Source organism: Microtus pennsylvanicus, chromosome X, assembly GCF_037038515.1.
Source record: "Microtus pennsylvanicus isolate mMicPen1 chromosome X, mMicPen1.hap1, whole genome shotgun sequence".
Taxonomy (NCBI): Eukaryota; Metazoa; Chordata; class Mammalia; order Rodentia; family Cricetidae; genus Microtus; species Microtus pennsylvanicus.
The window spans coordinates 29,739,104-29,759,499 of NC_134601.1; the positions used below are offsets into that span (position 1 = coordinate 29,739,104).

A 20,396-nucleotide genomic window follows, 5' to 3' on the forward strand; every position below is an offset into this window, starting at 1 on the left:
ACGGGCATGTTATGGGATAATTTAACCATCAAAATATATAATGATCAAATAGGAATACTCCTTTAAAAAATGGGTGTTTCTGAGTAGACACAAACGCATGAGTAAATCCATTAATAAACAAAAGAAAAAAGTGAAACTTTACTCAAAGACAAGCAATGCTTGTAGACTGGTAACTGCACAGGGAAGTAGGTATCAGAGCAACCCTTAGCAGGCATCATGGTAATAATCAACATGAAAAGAACCATACATAAAACACCCTCTCTGTACAAGTCCACAGCAGACACTGCTAAAATCTGCATGACTGATGGGAAAACAAGAGGGAAACACACGAGGACTAACCTTGATCCTTTTCTGTTGGGAAAAATAATATTAGATATTTTGAAAATAATTACCTACGTATTCTACATAATACAAACCTTTCTGGAGTTACACATACATACCTAACTCTTCACATGTATCCCCTTCGTTCTCTCCAGCGTGATCTCAGCACCTCCCTGATGGAGCTGGCTGGGAGGTGAAGGACTAAATCTATGATTCCAAAGATTCCATTTGGGCAAACGTTTGACCTGTGGCTGCCTTAGAAATTTTTCCCCAAACTGGGTGTTGGACAATTGTTTATTTTCTCATAATTCACTTGCAACTTCAAAGTACTGAAATTGAAACAAAAGCAAATATATGTTACCAAAGACATTTTCATCATAGAGAAAGAAACCTGACATTCCAACCTAAAAGAGAGCTTGTGTTAAAATCTACCCACAGACAGTTGACCACAGTGAAATGTGTGGAAGCTGTAATTTAAAATCCCTGTCACTGGAGATAGCATTAGGAAATATGAAATAATTAGGAACAATCTGCCCGCTTCTCTGTAGTGCCTAGACACTAAATGGGACAACTCATTGCTGAGAGAGAGTAAAGATGTATAGATTCTTCCACTGTGGTGATATTTTGTTTCTTCTCTGACAATAAAGCTTGCCTGAGGATCAGTGTGTGCAGATAGTCACTAGTTAGCCAGAGAGGAGAGGCAGTGTTGGAACTCACCTTTCCCAACACTTAAGAAACAGAACTCTGAGTTCAAGGCCATGCTGGGCTACATTAGATTGATCCTGTCTAAAAAAGAAACAGAGTCAGGCAGTGGTGACTCACATCTTTCATAGGTGCTTTGGTGTCACACACCTTTAATCCCAGCACTAGGGAGATGGAGAATGAAAGGAATGTGGCTGGGAAAAGAGAGGAATATAAGGTGGGAGGAGATAGGAGATCCAGGCATTCAGTCTGAGGTCTTGTAGAGACAGGATTCTCCATTTGGTCTGAAGATTTTGTCGAGGAAAGAACTAGTGTCTGGCTGCTCTGCTGTTCTGATCTTATAGCTCCAACCACTTAATATCTGACTCCAGATTTTATTATTAAGACCAATTAGAATTTACTCTGCAATCCCCTTCATGCAATGGAAGATACTGGTGTCTATTCTCCTCAAACAGACCTATAGATCCAGTGCAATACCAACAGAACTCTAAGAGACTTTTCATAAACTAATGGGCTTATTCTGAAACTCACAGTGAATATGAAAAACCCCAGCTTGAAAACAACCTTGAAAAGGAACTATGTTGGAGGATGAACACCTGACTTCCAGACTCCTTATAAGCCTAGAGAAATGAAGACAGCGTGCCTGATTGGAAATGACAATAAGACAGAAAAGAATATGAAGGGGACAGAAGAGTCACACACGTGTGAGGGGACACCTTTAGCAAAGACACAACGACACTTCAGTGAAGCAGACATATGCTCTTCACCAAGGTTTTCTGGGACTCTTGGTGGGTGACAGATGCCTGTAATTCCAGATCCAGGGGAACTGACAACTCTTCTGGTCTCAGTGGGCATCTGCACTCAAACGTATTACTGCACACACAGACATACAGGCAGACCCTCAGTAAATAGGAAAAATAAACCTAAAAGAAATCCATAATACGGGCTGGAGAGATGGCCCAGAGGTTAAGACCATTGCCTGCTCTTCCAAAGGTTCTGAGTTCAATTCCCGGCAACCACATGGTGGCTCACAACCATCTGTAATGGGGTCTGGTGCCCTCTTCTGGCCTGCAGGCATGCACACAGACAGAATACTGTATACATAATAAATAAATAAATATTTTAATTAAAAAAAAAAGAAATCCATAATACAACTTAAACATGAATCTTGTAGCAAAATACAATTGAAAGTTCAGGTTCATGAATTACAAACAAACTTCTTAAATACAGCAAACCCCCTTTCATTAAATGAAGAACTGGATTGTTAAGAATTCCATAAAGTGAGAAAATGTCTATTCTTCCAAATATATGATAGAAACATATTTTTATTACCTGGGAAAATGAATGTGGGAAATTGTATATCAGATGACAGTCTTCTTGTATCCAGAATACAGAAAGCTTCTAAAGGAGACACTAAGAAAATAGACAATTCAGGAAATAAAAGTTGTCCAGAAGGGTGAGTAGATGCTCCACTAAGAGAAACATACAGCCGCAACATCCTTAACACTTAGGGAAGAGAGACAGGTGACTCTGAGGGGACTCTCGACACCCCAAAAAAATACTCAGAAATAAAGACTTGTCATATGAAGACCTGGCAAGTGTGTGGAGGATGAAACTCTCATACCCACTGCTGGTGGCCATGGAAAACAGGACAATAACTTGGAGAAATCTTTTTCTGTTTCTTCATATGTTAATTGTCATCTGGCCATCACAACCCAAATATATAACCTGAAGAAAGAGGACATACTTTCTTTTAAAGACTTATTTATTTCAGTTCACAACAGCTTTATATACAAGACACTGAAATTGAAAACAACCTCAGCAACAGGCAACAGTTCACTCATCTGAACATACATACAGTATTTCTTTAATGATTTTGTATATTGAGACACATACTAGATGATGTGTGAAAAGGAGGACATATTTCAGTAGCCACCGCACATTTAGTTATTGCCATAAATAGAGTGATGGACGGTATTGGCAACGTTTAGAAACAAAATGACCAGCCTGACCAAGATTATAAAAACTGCCTTTCAAGGCCGGAAACTAAGGCGTGTTTTAAAAGAGAAAGGAGGTAGGCTAGAGAGGGTTTTCGGAAGCTACTCATACTCTCAGATATTACCGCATATCAGCAACATATAATTATTAATTCCCCATGATACTGGCATGTTGAACCACCTGCAAAGTAAAGTTGAAGTAAAATTGATGGAACTGAGTAGTTCAAAGTATCATTCATTGTTAGCTTACCTTTCTTCAAAGAGCATAAGGTTTGTTGTTGTTATTGTTGTTATTATTTTTATTGTTATTATTTTTCCTTTGATTGAAAATAGATTGTTTTCTCATGCAAGAAATGTCCCAAGAATCCTATCAAAGCAGTAAACTCAACCTGAAATCCAATATGCTCAAAGGACCTGATGCAGACACTTGCAGAGACTCTGAATGTTGGCTCGGTATCTCTGAATTCACAGATGCTTTGATGAAGCTGTTAGCAGGTGAGGGGATGTAGCTCAGAGGTAGAGCACATGTTTTGCATATATGAGGCCCTGGGTTCTAGCCCCGGCATCTCCAAAACAATACATTTGGCCTTTGATATTATTTTTCAGGGTGTTTCTGTGCAAGGTGTCCCAGACTTTAAAGTCCCGTGATGAAGTCATATATGCATAGCTAATTATTGGATGAAATTGCTCATTTGTCACCGTGACGACATTTCCATAGACACCGCCATGGTCTGGTGAGTAGAACGTGGGCATGCTTCCAGGGATGTTTTGTTCACAGATAGAACAAAAAAGGAAAGCTCTGCTTTCGTAGTGGGACAGTTTCTCAGATAATGGGTATGCTTTCTTGGGTGAAAACAAGGGTGAAGAGTTCTTGCTCTGAGAAAAAGAAAGGGAGGGCTGGGCGGAGCCATTCCTGGTTACTATGGGGGAGGCAGCATTGTGGTTGTCATAGAAACCGGGGTCATTATGGCGACCGGTTTCAAATGGAGACCAGAAGTGTCCTGGAAAGGAGCATTCAGTTCCTGGTGTTTGGACTGAGTTGAGCTTATGGATTCACGGAGGTGAGCACCAGATTCTTCCTGAAGTTGGGAGGCAGATGCAGGGATTCCAGACCCAAGTAGGACCACTCCTACCCTGGGTCTTGCAGCCTGTGTATCTCCAGAAGGAGAGAGACTTGGGACCATTCTGCCTCCTCCTGTGCTGTTGTGTACCAGGCTGTGCTGGAGCCATTGTCCAGGAGGGGAGTTGTGGGAGAGTGAGCAGGAGGGAGATGAGACCAAATGAGCACTCTGTGATCCCGACTTCCTACTCTGTGCATGAGATTGTTCGCCCATAGGATCAGTGAGATTTAAGAGGGAAGGGAGATAGCAGGGCTGTCTTCTTTCCAAGTTGCAGTCAGTCAGATCTCCCTTTGTTGTAATTTGGTGTTGGCATAAAATCAGACACATGGACCAATGAATTACCCTTTCTGAAACTTTGCTGGTAGGCCATGACATCGTGATAATGCACAGATTAATGAAGATGGGTTAAATTAAGATGTAAGAGTTAGCCAATAAGAAGCTAGAGCTAATGGGCCAAGCAGTGATTTAAATAATACAGTTTCTGAGTGATAATTTCGGGGGTTAAGCAGCTCACTCCTCCCAACAATTATGTGGTTGATACTTCTGATATTTCATCAGACAGAGGGCTGATATCCAAAATATACAAAGAACTCAAGAAATTGGTCATCAAAAGAACAAATAATCCACTAAAAATGGGGTACAGACCTAAACAGAGAACTGTCAACAGATGATCCTAAAATGACTGAAAGACATTTAAGGAAATGTTCAACATCTTTAGTCATCAGAGAAATGCAAATCAAAACAACTCTGAGATTACATCTTACACCTGTAAAAATGGCCAAGATCAAAAACACTGATGACAACTTATGCTGGAGAGGATGTGGGGTAAAATGAACACTCCTCCATTGCTGGAGGGATGCGAACCAGTATAGCTGCTTTGGAAATCCATATGGCGATTTCTCAGAAAATTAGGAAACAACCTACCACAATACCCAGCAATATCACTTTGGGGAATATACCCAAAGGATGCTCAATCATTCCTCAAGGACATGTGCTCAACTATGTTCATAGAAGCATTATTTGTCATAGTCAGAACGTGGAAACAACCTAGATGCACCTCAATTGAAATATGGATAAAGAAAATGTGGCACACAATAATGACATCTTGAATTTTGTAGGTAAATGGATGGATCCAGAAAAAACATATTGAGGTCACCCAGACTCAGAGAGAAAAATATAATATGTATTCCCTTATAAGTGCCTTTTAGACATAAATCAAAGGACCCTAAGAGAAATATACATGAATCTACACAGGATGGTGAAAGAGACAAGATCTCCGGAGTAAATTGGGAGTGTGGGGTTCATGGGAGAGGGTAGAAGAGGAGAGAGGAGGCAGAGACAGGAGCAAAGAAAATGCATAGCTCAATAAATACAATAAAAAGAGAGTGTTGCAACAATGGTGAATTATTATCATATTTATGTAAGAAATATTCTTGTACGTTTGTATTTTATTTATATATATATAAAGAGTAATGTTTATTATTTTATTTTGCATTCTATTTTCTCCATGTGCTAAGTGCTGAGATTGTAGGCATGAACCACCAGTCTTGGCTAAGAGGATTTGGGGGGTGGGTTCCATTGTTTTTTAAATTGTTCAATTTGTTTTTTAAAATTTCATTTGACATTCCATCCACAGTTCTACCTCCCACCTCTGCTCACACTCCCCTTGCCTCTCCACCCCAGCCCACACATTCTCTATTACTCCCAAGGGGTAAGGGCACATTAATTTGGGGCAGGACCAAGTCCCTCCTTCCTGCATTAAAGATAGCATCACATCTCAACTCAGAGAATGGGCACCAAAAAACAAGGCTGAGCACCAAGGACAGATCCTGATCCCACTGCTGGGGTTCCCCTCAGATAGTCCAAACTACACACCTATCTCTCCACAAACAGAAGGCCCATCTGAGTCCACCAATTACTGGAGAAGCCTCTGTAATGATAGTTGGGGTAGTCACCAATCTGATAATAGGGGAAGGCCAGTGTATGGCCCTGGTCTGCCCGTGTTTTTGGGGTGCATCTGGAGGACAGTTTCTGGTCAGCTGACAAAGCATCCTGTTTGTTTCTGTGCTCTCCCTGCCCCACCTGGTGATTAGCTGCAGGCCATTGTCTCCATTGTTAATATGGTAATTTCCCACCCCCATGGCAGAGATCCTTGTGCAGCAGTCAGGTAGATAAGGACTCCCCCAAATCTGTATAAACTGGCATTCGGCTGATCCTCTTCCTAATGACCCTGGTTTCTTTGTGTGTTCTTTCAATCTCCAGTCCTTTGCCCGACTCGCAGATGGTACAGTGGCACGCGAACTGTACCGAGGGTGTAACACAAAATCGGGTGTTACAGGCCTGTTCAGGAACCCTCTCCACTACTGCTAGGAATCTTAGCTGGGATCATCCTTGTGGATTCTTGGGAATTTCCCTAGCACCAGGTTTCTCCCTAAAACCATAGTGACTGTTTCTATCAAGTTCCCTCTTTCATTGCTTTCCCACTCCATTTTCTATGACCATCCTGTTCCCTCATGTTCTCCTTCCCCATTGCCTCTCCTTCACCACCTCCTCACCCCCAGTTTACCCACGTGATCTCATCTAATTCCCCTTCCCAGGGCGATCCATGCATCCTTCCTTGGGTCTTCCTTGTTACCTAGCTTCTCTGGAGCTGTGGATTGCAGCCTGGTTACCCTTTGCTTTACATCTAATAACCACTTAGAAGTGAGTACATACCGTGTTTGTCTCTCTGTGTCTGGGTTACCTCACTCAAATTTTTTTTTCTAGTTCCATCCATTAACCTGAAATTTTCATGATGTCTTTTTTCTAAAATAAGAAAAATACTCTTTTATATAAGTGTACGGCATTGTCTTTATCCCTTATTCTATTGTGAGACATCTAGGTTGTTTCTAATTTGGGGCTATTGGGAATAGAGCGGCAATGAACATGAAATACCTAGTGTCCTTCTGGTAGGTTGAAGTGTGCTTGGGGTACATGCCCCAAGTACTATATGTGGAATAGGAGGTAGTTTGAGTCCCATTTGTAGTACAAATATTGAAGAGATCATGATACAAGGAACCTATCTAATCACAATAGAAACAATTTACAGCAAGCCAACAGCCAGCATCAAATTACATGGAGAGAAGATCAAAGTGATTCCACTAAAATTAGGAAGAAGACAAGGATGTCCACTCTCTCCATATCTTTTCAATATAGTATTTGTTGACCTAGCTAGAGCAATAAGACAACAAAGGAGATTAAGGGATACAAATTGGGAAGGAAGAAAAGTCATACTTTCATTATTTGCAGATGATATGATGGTACATATAAGTGATCACAAAAACTCTACCAGAGAACTCCTACAGCTGACAAACACTTCAGTAATGTGGCAGGACTCAAGATCAACTCAAAACAATCAGTTGCCGTCCTATATACAAGTGATAAACGGGTCGAGAAAGAAATCAGAGAAATATCAATTTTGCAAAAGCCAAAAATATAAGTTCTCTTGGGGTAACTATAACTAAACAACTGAAGCACCTGTATGACAAGAACTTTAAGTCTCTAAAGAAAGAAACTGAAGAAGATATCAGAAAATGGAAAGATCTCTCACGCTCATGGATGCTCTTGGATAGGTAGGACCAACATAATATGAATGGCAATCTTACCAAAAACATTCTAGAGAGTCAAAGAAATGCCCATCAAAATCCAAACACAATTGCTCACAGACTTATAGAACAATATTCAATTTCATATAAAACAAAAACAAAAAAACCCCTCAGAATACTTAATACATTCTTGTACAATAAAAGAACTTCCAGAGGCATCACCATCCCTGACTTAAAACTTCAACATAGAGCTATAGTAATAAAAAACAATTTGGTATTGGCATAAAATCAGACACATGGACCAATGGAATCAAATAAAGACCCTGGCATTAATTCACACACCAGTGAACACCTGATTTTTGACAAGGAAGTCAAAATATACAATGGAAAATGGAAGTATCTTTAACAAATGGTGCTGGATAACTGGTGTCAACATGTAAAAGATTACAAATAGATCTAAATCTTCAGTCATACACAAAACTCAAGTCCCAATGGATCAACGACCTCAACATAAATCCAGTTGCTCTGAACCTGATAGAGGAGAAGCTGGGAAGTATCCTTGAACACTTTGGCACAGGAGACCGCTTCATAAATATAACAGGAGTAGGACAGACACTGAGAACAACAATAAATGAGACCTCCTGAAACTGAAAAGCTTCTGTAAGGCAAAGGACACACTCAATAAGACTAAATGACATCCTACGGAATGGGGAAAAGATCTTCACCAATCCCACATCTGACACTGGACTGAACCCCAAAATATATAAAGAACTGAAAAAACGAGGCTCAAAATACCAAACAATCCAATTTTAAAATGGGGTATATAGCTAAACAGATAATTCTCAACAGGACAATCTCAAATTGCCAAATGACATTTAAGGCATTGCTGTACATCCTTAATCAACAAGGAAACATAAATTAAAATGACTCTAGGATACCATCTTACACCTGTCAGAATGACTAAGATAAAAATTATGAGGACAACATATGTTGAAAAGGATGTGGAGTTAGGAGAACACTCCTCCACTGCTGGTGGGAGTGGAAACGTGTACAGCCACTTTGGAAATCAGTATGGTGGTTTCTCAGAAAATTGGGAATCAGTCTACCTCAAGACCCAATTATAGCACTTTGGGCATTTTTTGTTTGTTTTTGTTGTTGTTCGGTTTTCTAATGTTGCTTGACTGCTTAGTCAATGATTTGGAGAAAAATCTTGCAGTTTTCTGCCATAGGTGGATGGCCCATCTTAGACATTCCTCTGAAAAGAGTTACCTTATATTCCACAGTCCTACTGTATATCCCTAGCTATGTCTTCATGGTAGATCCTAACCTCACTGCTATAATACAAAAATTCCTGAGAGGAGATAGTTTATTTCCAAAAGTGAGTTCTGCCAATTGTCTGAGTCCCCACCTTGGTCATCTTAGTTCTGCTTCTCAGTTGGTAGCCTTCTAAGGAAGGACTTTTGCTTTGAGTGAAAGCGAGGTGAGAAGGGAGCCCTTTCCTGTGTGCAGGGACAGTTGTACAGCAAGGTTGTGTTAGAAGCATGACACCACAGTAGTTATCCTGATACTTTTCTTATTTTCGCCCTGTGTTTAAAAGACACATTTTTCTTTAAATATATTCTGATTAGAGTTTCCTCTTCCTTTAACCTCCCCAGTTTCTCCCCTCCTCCCATGACATCCAGATCCACCTCCTTTCTGATTCTTATCAGAAAACAATGGGCTCCTAAGAGATAAAAAAATAACAAAATTAATTAGAATAAGAAAAAATACAACTATCACATAGAAGTGTCCTTGTGGTAGGATAAAGTGTCCTGGGAGTACATAGCGAAAGGGCTTTATTTGGAATTTGAGGTAGATTGATTACCATCTGGAGTACAGGTCCCTCTAAATCAACTCACAGAAACTCAAAGAGACCGAAGCAGCAAGCATGAGGCAGGCATGGGTCTGCACCAGGTCTCCAATGTGTATATTATCTCTTTCAGTATTTTAGGAGAACTTTTATTTGTATTTTTGTGGGGCTTTTGAGTGTGTGAACAAGTGGGTCTCTGATTCTTGGGTCTTCTTGTGGGCACTTTTACTCCTGTTCATTTGGCTCATCCAATTTCTATTTGATAATTGTGATTTCAAGGCTTATTCTAATTTATTTTGTTGTGCTTTGCTGTTATCTCTTAGAAGCCTATTACTATCTACTGAGAGACAGAAAGAGAATGGATCCTGATAGAAGGGAAGGTGGAGCAGAACTGGGAGGAGTAGACTGAAGGGAAATTCTAATCAGGATAGATTATGGGGAAAATCTATTATCAATAAAAATGGAAGGAAGATTCCCGAATGATGGATAACACAAAAGGGTCACGGCTCACAGAGATACACTGACTCATATTTTGTTACTTCTAGGTCATTTGTTTATCAGCACTTATCCACCAACATCTCAAACCTAGACCACAATCAGCACTGAGATGTTACTACTTCTTCTGTTGCCCTCATTTACCTTTTGATTCCATCCTTCCATCCCTCTCTTTTTGCTTTTGTCTTCATTTAATTTAGGCAGCTCTCAGTCTACCGCACTAGCTCACCTGTTTGCCATTACTCCTTGTCTTTATCTAGAAGTTATATATTAAAGCCCTGTTTTAATATCATTCTTTGTAGTATTCCAATAATTGTTGAGGTTAAGCAATGTCTTATGCGGACTCAGTCTTCTATAGTCTGGCATCTTCTCAGGTACTATTTATTAATTTTTTCCAGTTGAAGAGTGAGAGGAGTGAGAATATGAACAAAGAGGTCAAGACCATGATGGGGACACCCACTGAAACAGCTTACTTGAACTGTAAGCTCACCAACTCTGGCCAGACAGGGAAGGAACCAGCACAGGACCAAGCAGGACCCTCTGAATGTGGGTGACAGTTGTATGGCTGGGGCAGACTGCAGGGCCACTAGCAGTGACACCAGGATTTATCCCTGCTGCTGGTGCTGACTTTTTGGAAACCATTCTCTTTGGATGGATACTTTGTTAAGCCTGGATATAGTGGGGAGGGCCTTGCTTCTTCCTCTGGGCAATGTGCCTTACCCTCTCTGAGGAGTATGAAGGTGGGGTGTGGGGTAAGTGGAGGGAATGGGCAGAGGAGAGGGAATAGAAACTTGGATTGGTATGTAAATGAAAAAAATAGATTGTTTTCTTGTAAAAAATACTCACTTTTCTCACTATCTGAACATACATACAATATTTATTTAATGATTTTGTATATTGAGACATATACTAGATGATGTGTGAAAAGGAGGACATATTTCAGAAACCCTCTCATTTTTGAAACTTACAAAGCGTGTGGTGAGATACATAAACATGCAGAAAGTGACAGCACCTTAGGGTTTATGAACCAATAGCTACCACACATTTAGTTATATCCATAAATGGAGTGATGGACAGTATTGGCAACGTTAAGAAACAAAATGACCAGCCTGACCAAGATTATAAAAACTGCCTTTCAAGCCCGGAAACTATTGTGTGTTTTAAAAGAGAAAGGAGGTATGCTGGAGAAGGATTAAGGAAGCTACTCATACTCTCAGATTTGACTGCATATCAGCAACATATAATTATTAATTCTGCATGATACTGGCATGTTGAAAAACCTTTAAGGTAAGGTTGAAGTAAAATTGATGGGACTGAGTAATTCAAAGTATCATTCATTGTTAGCTTACCTTGCTTCAAAGAATATATGGTTTGTTGTTATTATTGTTGTTGTTCTTATTTTTGCTTTGATTGAAAATAGATTTTTTTCTCATGCAAGAAATGTCCCAAGAATCCTATGAAAGCAGTAAACTCAACCTGGAATCCAATATACTCAAAGGACCTGATGCAGACACTTGCAAAGACTCTGAATGTTGGCTCGGTGTCTCTGAATTCACATGGGCTTTGATGAAGCTGTTAGCAGGTGTGGGGATGTAGCTCAGAGGTAGAGCACATGTTTCGCATATATGAGGCCCTGGGTTCGAGTCCCAGCATCCCCGAAACATTATATTTGGCCTTTGATTTTATTTTTCAGGCTGTTTCAGTGCAAGGTGTCCCAGACTTTAAAGTCCCGTGATGAAGTCATATATGCATAGCTAATTATTGGATGAAATTGCTCATTTGTCACCGTGACGACATTTCCATAGACACCGCCATGGTCTGGTGAGTAGAACGTGGGCATGCTTCCAGGGATGTTTGGTTCACAGATCGAACAAAAAAGGAAAGCTCTGCTTTTGTAGTGGGACAGTTTCTCAGATAATGGGTATGCTTTCTTGGGTGAAAACAAGGGTGAAGAGTTCTTGCTCTGAGAAAAAGAAAGGGAGGGCTGGGCGGAGCCATTCCTGGTTACTATGGGGGAGGCAGCATTGTGGTTGTCATAGAAACCGGGGTCATTATGGCGACCGGTTTCAAATGGAGACCAGAGATGTCCTGGAAAGGAACATTCAGTTCCTGGTGTTTGGACTGAGTTGAGCTTATGGATTCACGGAGGTGAGCACCAGATTCTTCCTGAAATTTGGGAGGCAGATGCAGGGATTCCAGACCCAAGTAGAACCACTCCTACCCTGGGTCTTGCAGCCTGTGTATCTCCAGAAGGAGAGAGACTTGGGACCATTCTGCCTCCTCCTGTGCTGTTGTGTACCAGGCTGTGCTGGAGCCATTGTCCAGGAGGGGAGTTGTGGGAGAGTGAGCAGGAGGGAGATGAGGCCAAATGAGCACTCTGTGATCCCGACTTCCTACTTGTGCATGAGATTGCTCGCCCATAGGATCAGTGAGATTTAAGAGGGAAGGCAGATAGCAGGGCTGTCTTCTTTCCAAGTTGCAGTCAGTCAGATCTCCCTTTGTTGTAATTTGGTGTTGGCATAAAATCAGACACATGGACCAATGAATTACCCTTTCTGAAACTTTGCTGGTAGGCCATGACATCGTGATAATGCACAGATTAATGAAGATTCATTAAATTAAGATGTCAGAGTTAGCCAATAAGAAGCTAGAGCTAATGGGCCAAGCAGTGATTTAAATAATACAGTTTCTGAGTGATAATTTCGGGGCTAAGCAGCTCACTCCTCCCAACAATTATGTGGTTGATACTTCTGATATTTCATCAGACAGAGGGCTGATATCCAAAATATACAAAGAACTCAAGAAATTGGTCATCAAAAGAACAAATAATCCACTAAAAATGGGGTACAGACCTAAACAGAGAACTGTCAACAGGGGAATCTAAAATGACTGAAAGACATTTAAGGAAATGTTCAACATCTTTAGTCATCAGAGAAATGCAAATCAAAACAACTCTGAGATTACATCTTACACCTGTAAGAATGGCCAAGATAAAAAACACTGAGGACAACTTATGCTGGAGAGGATGTGGGGTAAAATGAACACTCCTCCATTGCTGGAGGGAGTGCAAGCTGGTATAGCTGCTTTGGAAATCCATATGGCGATTTCTCAGAAAATTAGGAAACAGCCTACCACAAGACCCAGCAATACCACTTTGGGAAATATACCAAAAGGATGCTCAATCATTCCTCAAGGACATGTGCTCAACTATGTTCATAGAAGCATTATTTGTCATAGTCAGAACGTGGAAACAACCTAGATGCACCTCAATTGAAATATGGATAAAGAAAATGTGGCACACAATAATGACATAATTTTGTAAGAAACAAAATGAGCAGCCTGACCAAGATTATAAAAACTGCCTTTCAAGCCCGGAAACTAAGGAGTGTTTTAAAAGAGAAACGAACTATGCTAGAGAAGGATTAAGGAAGCTACTCATACTCTCAGATATGACTGCATATCAGCAACATATAATTATTAATTCCGCATGATAGTGGCATGTTGAACCACCTGCAAAGTAAAGTTGAAGAAATTTGATGGGACTGAGTAATTCAAATTATCATTCATTGTTAGCTTATCTTGCTTCAAAGAGCATAAGGTTTGTTGTTATTATTGTTGTTGTTATTATTTTTATTGTTATTATTTTTCCTTTGATTAAAAATAGATTGTTTTCTCATGCAAGAAAAGTCCCAAGAATCCTATCAAAACACTAAACCTGAAATCCAATATGCTTAAAGGAACGGATGCCGACCCTTGCAGTCTCTGAATGTTGGCTAAGTGTCTCTGCATTCACATGGGCTTTGATGAAGCTGTTAGCAGGTGTGGGGATGTAGCTCAGAGGTAGAGCACATGTTTTGCATATATGAGGCCCCGGGTTCGAGCCCCGGCATCTCCAAAACAATACTTTTAACCTTTGACTGTTCTTTTTAGGATGTTTCTGTACAAGGTGTCCCAGACTTTAAAGTCCCGTGATGAGGTCATATATGCATAGCTAATTATTGGATGAAATTGTTCGTTCGTCACTGTGACGACATTTCCATAGACACCGCCATGGTCTGGTGAGTAGAACGTGGGCATGCTTCCAGGGATGTTTGGTTCACAGATCGAACAAAAAAGGAAAGCTCTGCTTTCGTAGTGGGACAGTTTCTCAGATAATGGGTATGCTTTCTTGGGTGAAAACGAGGGTGAAGACTTCTTGCTCTGAGAGAAAGAAAGGGAGGGCTGGGCGGAGCCATTCCTGGTTACTAAGGGGGAGGCAGTCTTGCGGTTGTCATAGAAACCGGGGTCATTATGGCGACCGTTTTCAAATGGCGACCGGACGATGTCCTGGAAAGGAACATTCAAGTCCTGGTGTTTGGACTGAGTTGAGCTTATGGATTCCCGGAGGTGAGCACCAGAATCTCTCTGAGGGTTGGGAGGCAGATGCAAGGATTCCAGAACCAAGTAGGACCACTCCTATCTCGGGGTTTGCAGCCTGTGTATCTCTGGAAGGAGAGAGACTTGGGACCATTCTGCCTCCTCCTGTGCTGTTCTGTACCGGGCTGTGCTGGAGCCATTGTCCGGGAGGGGAGTTGTGGGAGAGCAAGCAGGAGGGAGATGAGGCCAAATGAGCACTCTGTGATCCCGACTTCCCACTCTGTGCATGAGATTGCTCGCCCATTGGTCCGGTGAGATTTAAGAGGGAAAGCCTAAGTACTAGTCCATAACTACCCTACATGTCTCAGATGAGTGCTAAAATACCCACTTGGTTAAGGATTTTCTTTTTAGTAATCTGCGGTTTTGTTTGGATTTGAGACAGCATTTCACTGTGTCCTACCCTGGCTCAGAACTCTCGGTGATTCTCCTTCCTTGGCTGCCTCGTGGAGGGGTTGCAGGTGTGGGACACTTTGTGCTTGGCACCAGTCTGGCATTTTAATTTCCATTTCCGTGGGGCCTGCCCTGCCAGGTGGCCCTGATCTCTCCTCAGAATCCCTGCGACGCTGCCTATGGCCTTAATGTCTCTAATGAATCTCTATACAGGGGGCGATCCTATCAATGCCCCCTTGAAAAGCACACCTGAAATCTTTCACGGGTCTCAATGACTACTTTCTGACTGACATATGAGGTTTTGTGTAGAATTCATAGAAATGCTTTATCAGATATATGTATGTCTAACTTTTCTCCTAGCCTCAGACTTATCATCTCAATTCTCATCCATGTCTTGGAAGAGCAGGAGATTTTAAACTGTAGGATCCCACCTTCTCTAGTTCTTCAATTACGGTTTATTCGGTGTCTTGTCTGCGAAATCTTTGCCTGGCACCCAGTGACAGGGATTTTCTTCTTGTGTTCTGTTTGGCATTTATTGGCTGATTTTTATGTTTTCACATCTGTAATCTATTTTGAATGGTCTACACTTATGATATGACGTAGGTCTTAGTTTATATTTGTGGGTTTGGACATACACTTGCCTCCGCATTGCTTCCTGAAAGGCCATCTTTATGCATCAAATTGCCTTGTTTATTTGTGAAACATCAGTTCTCCAATAATCCAGTCATGGTATATACGCCAGTAATCCCAGTGCCTGGGAGGCTGCAGCAGGAGGATGGTCAGTTCTTCTCAGCACACACTACACGCACTACACACAAGCTTGATGTCAGCATCGGATACAGGATAAATGTTGACTCGATATAGGCAGTGGTCTGTAAATGTGTGGATGTGAGCATGGACTGTTGGTTTTAGATTTTTCTTGCCAACTTTGATTCAATAGCATGCTGGTCCAATTACTGTAGGTTCAAACAGAGGTCTCCTATCAGGCAATGCTGTTCTCTAACATTTGTCTGTTTCTAAGGCTTTTACACAAGCCATGTATTTAATCTACAATGTTTAGAGTTGTCAACTCAATTTTTCAAAAGAATAAGTGCAATTTTATTGTTAGTGCATTGAATCTGTAGCTCAGTTTTGAATCAACAGACATCTTACTAATAATGATTTGTATGAGCCGTGAACATAGTTGTCTTTCATTAAGAAAGGTTGTCTCCAATTCAGCAATGTTTGGAAATCTCTCAGCCTATCAGCACTATGGATGTATGTGTCAGGATCATTCACAAGTATTTCCACTTTTGGATTCAACTATAACTGCTATTATTATTATTATTATTATTTTGGTTTTTCGAGACAGGGTTTCTCTGTGGTTTTGGAGCCTGTCCTGGAACTAGCTCTTGTAGACCAGGCTGGTCTCGAACTCACAACGATCCGCCTGCCTCTGCCTCCCAAGTGCTGGGATTAAAGGCGTGCGCCACCACCGCCCGGCAACTGCTATTATTTTTAAAACACAATTCTTACGAGTTTTTTTGTGATCAAATTATTAAATCTTCTGTAAACCTTCAGGAACCAAGTGTCAATGAAACTTACAAAGGATATTTTTTGTTGAAAGCATGAAGGAAACGTTATTTGATGTGTAATGCAGTTTGTCTCTATTTTCTTATCGGCTCTTACAGGTTATTATTGACAGTCTGAAATAAATGAGAGAAATGTGCAAGAGAGAAGTCCATGACCATCGTCACAGGAATCTCATTCAAACCACATATGTTAGTAGCTCTCACCATCCCATGTGTGGTCAGAGAGGAATCTGTTGTAACGTGGTTGTACCCCTTGAGCTCTCAGTAAACATCAGGGAGCTAGGAGAGTGAGAATGAGAGGTGTCGTGTGTGTGTGTGTGTGTGTGTGTGTGTGTGTGTGTGTGTACAGGAATTCCTTGGCAGAGGCTGGTCTGCAAAGACTGGTTGATTGACTCTTAGACCTGCAGTGATATGGAGATGGTGGAAGTCGCAGTCCCAGGGCCTAATTACAATTTCCTTCGTGTTCTCTTGAGCTCATGAGTAGCCACTCATTGGGCCCCCTGTGTTGGACTTACCTAACACACCTTGTCAGTAACAGATGACGTTGGACCTCAAATTTAACCACTGAGCCATCTCTCCAGCCCATGGACCTCAAATTTAAAATATCAGAATATGTCTCCTTAACAAAGCTTTAAGTTTCTACCAGTCAAAGGACTGTGTGTCATCACATAGTAGCTAGTGCCTGTAGCTGAGGTTTCTCTGCTTTACCACAATAGTCTACTTAATATTATCACCAAGGTACTTAAATAGAGTCTATAGTTTCTTCATTCTGTTATTATAGAAACTTCATGAAACTGTTTCCACATTGTAACATGCAATTTGTACTAACATAAACCTGTCTCTCTCATGTTTACTCACAGATATTTGACTCCAGAGTGAACTGTCTTCTTCCTTCGAGGTGAGAGCTGTGTGTTTACATTGACATTTGTTAGTGTGTGTTGTGTATATGCTCATGCTTGTGCAGATATGTCCCTGGATATATATATGTGTGAAAGTTAGTTAATCACTCACTGCTGTGATAGGTTGTGTTATAATTCTCCTGGTCCTCTTCAATGATGACCTGGTGTGTAGTATACTGCTTACTTATCTCCATAGTTCTTTACTCATGTGCTGACTTATATCAGTATGGCTCAACACCCATTTTCCCAAACTGTTTTCCTCTCTATTGCCGTTCTCTATTTCCATGCTCCATTTGTCCCAATATTGGCCAGAGGAATCCATTTAAGATGGCATCAATGTTCATCTGGTATATCTGGAGAATGTCTTGGGTCTAAGCATTGTACTATCTGAGCGCCTGTGTGGAAAGGAAGTAATGAGGCCCACCTCAAAGAATCATTTTCAGGGCCTGAATTGAGAGAAAACAAATCCTGTGTATTTATGTGGTTGGCGGATTTCCCTTGCCTCCTTTGTGCTGCCCATGGAAGGCTGTGGCATGAAAGTAGGGGCCTGAGTGCACACAGAGAGGGGGAGTTCTTGCCACGGGAATGGGAAATGCACAAGCTCACATTCCCAGTATGTGTCTGCAGTCACAGTTATCACTGTGTGTGCCCAGGGTGGTGAGATGATGTGGGAGGATGGAAAACATCATTGTGTACCTTCCATTGATGTCGTCTGCACAGACAAGGCACCATCATTGCATCCCCTGGGATTTATGTGCTTCCTCATCCTGGTTTCCTCTATTTCATGAGTTTTCTTTTCCCTTATGTTATCTTCTAGTGTAAAGCAAAGGGTTTAATCTCTGCAACCCAGAAGCAGGAGTTCATGGGGAAGAACCCAGTGTGCTGTGATGTCCACCAGACAGGAAGTGTGAATTGAACATTGGGACATTAATGGTGAGTTAGTTCCCTATCCCCATCCTTAACCATTCAATATGATAACAGTACCTCATCTTCTGTTCATTAGCGGCTCTTTGAGGTTAAATGTGATCCCATGTGCCTAAATGCCTTGTCATCTCAGTTGGGTGGAAGGATCAAGGCTCTGTGAAGTGAGTATGTTACATCAGCTATCCCAGATCTCCCTGGTCGGTGTTAGTGCTACTCAGATATCGTGACATCTCAAACTCTGGTGCCCTCTGTGAGAGTAGGTACTCACTCATGTGGTGCACAGACTTCCCTGTGGAAAAACAGTAAACAAATAAAAATTAATTAATTAATTGTGCTTACTTAGGACAAGAATACTTGTAAAATCACATATTAACCTTACAATTTAATTTACTAAAAGAAATTTTAAAAGCAATAAGAACATTTCAAAAATTATTTTTTATTTTTGACTTTTTAATAACGTATTGTATATTTTTCCTAATGGGAAAACAGAACCCATTTAAAGACTCAAAGTATTCTTACATGTAATTTTAAACAATGTAACTTTGAGAGCCATAAAAATCTTCACATTTCCCACTCTCCTGCCCTCCTCACACACCCTTTGTACTGACACCTAATCTCATGGCTCTCTCTAGTCCACACTCAGGCTGTCATGCATGAGCCATGCTTATTCTATGCGAGCTTCTGTCCAAAGGATTAATAAGCTCACAACCTTTGCTTCATCCTGGCTTTTTCTGAAATTCTTTACTGCATCGTAGGTTCATCTTTACCAGGGTCAAGGTCATCAAAGGGACAGGGTGATCCTCAGGCTGCTGGTCAAGGTACTGGACTGCTCCTCCCTACCACTACAGGGAGTCCCAGAAAACCTCAGTGACCAGCATATGTCTGCTTCACTGAAGTGTCTTTGTGTCTTTGCTAAAGGTGTCCCCTCACACGTGTGTGACTCTTCTGTCCCCTTCATATTCTTTTCTGTCTTATTGTCATTTCCAATCAGGCACGCTGTCTTCATTTCTCTAGGTTTATAAGGAGTCTGGAAGTCAGGTGTTCATCCTCCAACATTGTTCCTTTTCAAGGTTGTTTTCAAGCTGGGGTTTTTCATACTCACTGTGAGTTTCAGGATAAGCCCATTAGTTTATGAAAAGTCTGTTAGAGTTCTGTTGGTATTGCACTGGATCTATAGGACTGTATGAGGAGAACAGACACCTGTATCTTCCATTGCATGAAGATGATTGCAGAGTGAATTCTAATTGGTCTTAATAATAAAATCTAAAGTCAGATATTAAGTGGTTGGAGCTTTAAGATCAGAACAGCAGAGCAGCCAGCCACTAGTTCTTTCCTCAACAAAATCCTCAGACCAAATGGAGAATCCTGTCTCTACAAGACCTCAGACTGAATGCCTGGATCTCCTATCTCCTCCCACCTTATATTCCTCTCTTTTCCCACCCACATTCCTTTCATTCTCCATCTCCCTAGTGCTGGGATTAAACGTGTGTGACACCAAAGCACCGATGAAAGATGTGAGTCTCCACTGCCTGACTCTGTTTCTTTTTTAGACTGGATCAATCTAATGAAGCCCAGCATGGCCTTGAACTCAGAGTTCTGTTTCTTAAGTGTTGGGAAAGGTGAGTGCCAACACTGCCTGTCCTCTCTGGCTAACTAGTGACTATCTGCACACACTGATCCTCAGGCAAGCTTTATTGTCAGGGAAGAAACAAAATATCTCCACAGTCGACGAATCTATACATCTTTACTCTCAGCAATGATTTGTCCCATTCAGTGTCTAGGCACTACAGAGAAGCGGGCACAGTTTTCCTAATTATTTCATATTTCCTAATGCTATCTCCAGTGACAGGCATTTTAAATTACAGTTTACACATTTCACTGTGGTCAACTGTCTGTGGGTAGATTTTAACAAAAGCTCATTTTAGGTTGAAATGTCAGGTTTCTTTCTCTATGATGAAAATGTCTTTGGTAACATATATTTGCTTTTGTTTCAATTTCATTATTTTGAAGTTACAAGTGCATTATGATAAAAGAAACAAATGTCCAACACCCAGTTTGGGGGAATTTTTCTAAGGCAGCCACAGGTCAAATATTTGCCCAAATGGAATCTTTGGAATCATAGATTTA

At 41.0% G+C, this 20,396-nt stretch overlaps 1 long non-coding RNA gene and 3 other non-coding genes across 4 annotated transcripts; all 4 read left to right on the plus strand.

Moving 5' to 3' along the window:
- The first annotated feature begins 3,519 nt into the window (after positions 1-3,519).
- Positions 3,520-3,591, plus strand: Trnaa-ugc (transfer RNA alanine (anticodon UGC)). The gene has a single exon. It is a non-coding gene; the product is annotated as a tRNA-Ala (tRNA).
- An 8,064-nt stretch (positions 3,592-11,655) lies between these two features.
- Positions 11,656-11,727, plus strand: Trnaa-cgc (transfer RNA alanine (anticodon CGC)). The gene has a single exon. It is a non-coding gene; the product is annotated as a tRNA-Ala (tRNA).
- A 2,165-nt stretch (positions 11,728-13,892) lies between these two features.
- On the plus strand, positions 13,893-13,964 carry Trnaa-ugc (transfer RNA alanine (anticodon UGC)). Its single transcript has one exon. It is a non-coding gene; the product is annotated as a tRNA-Ala (tRNA).
- Positions 13,965-14,363: 399 nt separating this feature from the next.
- LOC142840237 (uncharacterized) lies at positions 14,364-18,245 on the plus strand. Its single transcript, XR_012908930.1, has 3 exons — positions 14,364-14,455; positions 17,307-17,344; positions 18,163-18,245. It is a non-coding gene; the product is annotated as an uncharacterized LOC142840237 (long non-coding RNA).
- The last annotated feature ends 2,151 nt before the right edge of the window (positions 18,246-20,396 follow it).